At 43.8% G+C, this 1402-nt stretch overlaps 1 protein-coding gene across 7 annotated transcripts in view; it reads right to left on the bottom strand.

Moving 5' to 3' along the window:
* Positions 1-1402, bottom strand: part of ATRX (alpha thalassemia/mental retardation syndrome X-linked) — a 304287-nt gene that overhangs the window by 66007 nt on the left and 236878 nt on the right. The gene's annotated exons all lie outside the window — the stretch shown is intronic.

Below are 1402 nucleotides of genomic sequence, written 5' to 3'. Positions count from 1 at the left end.
ATGATGGCGGGGGGGGGGCATTTGGGGGCAAGCAGGCCGACAGGCAGAGTGGTTAGGGGCAATCAGGCAGGCAGGTGATTGTTTAGGAGCCAGCAGTCCCAGATTGTGAGAGGGATGTCTGCCTGCAGGTTTAGGCCTGATCCCTATAAATCGGCAGTAGGACATCCTTTGAGGGGTCCCAGATTGGAGAGAGTGTAGGCTGGGCTGAGTGACACACCTCCTCCCATGCACGAATTTCATGCACCGGGCCACTAGTAATAATATAATCTTCCAAAACTGAATAACAAATCATCAGAAAATCTGAATAGGTCAATAACAACTGATGAAATTGAAACACTAATAAAAAATCTCCCAGCAAATAAAATGCGAGGTCCCGATGGCTTCACAGGAGAGTATTAGGAAACATGCAAAGAAGAATTAACACCTATCTTCCTCAAACTATTCCAAAAAATCTCAGAGGAAGGACTACTTTCAATCTCTTTTTATGAGGCCAGCATTACCCTAATTCCAAAATCAAATAAAGGCACTACAAAGAAAGAGAATTACAGGTCAAGATTCCTGATGAACTCACATGCCAAAATCCTTAACAAAATATTAGCAAATCAGATCCAGCAATATATTAAAAAGATCATACACCATAACCAAATAAGATTTATTCTAGGGATGCAAGGCTGTACAATATTCACAAATAAATAAATGTGATATATCACATAAACAAATTAGAAGACAAAAATCACATGATCATATCAATAGATACAGAAAAACTATTTAACAAAACCCAACACCCCTTTTTGATAAAAAATCTCCACAAAGTGGGACTAGAGGGATCAAGATAATAAAGGCCATATATGACAAACCTACAGCCAACATCATACTCAATGGGTAAAAACTAAAACCATTTCCCCTATGAACAGGAACAAGAAATGGATGTCCACTTTCACCGCTCTTATTAAACACTAGTGGCCCGGTGCACAAAATTCGTGCACATTAAAAGGAGATTAATTAGAGGAAATATTTTAATATTGCTATTTGCCCTTTTTTTATAATAGAAGTGTCAGAGATATAAGAAAATTAATAAAATGTATATGAAAATCTTCCTCCTGTCAGAGTGTGGGGCACATCACGGGACCCAAAGTCAAGTCCCCGCACACCCACGTATGCCTCAAAATCACATGAGACCCAGACACATCGCCCCCCCCATTGGACTAGATCCAGACCCGGCCAGTCCCACCCTTGTCAAGCCCTGCCGGGCAGGGGGTACACCTTGAGGTCCCCCATAAAGCCCTGCCAGGTGGGGGGCATAGCCTCAGGTCCCCCATCAAGCCCCGTTAGGCGAGGGGCATGGCCTGAGGTCCCCCAGCCCGGGGCGAGGGGAGCATCCTGAGGTCCCCTGGCCCAACAC

This window comes from Myotis brandtii, unplaced genomic scaffold (genome assembly GCF_000412655.1).
Source record: "Myotis brandtii unplaced genomic scaffold, ASM41265v1 scaffold509, whole genome shotgun sequence".
In the NCBI taxonomy this organism is placed as follows: Eukaryota; Metazoa; Chordata; class Mammalia; order Chiroptera; family Vespertilionidae; genus Myotis; species Myotis brandtii.
Note: the sequence above shows the minus strand (reverse complement) of the source record. Positions and strands in the feature narration are given on the sequence as shown.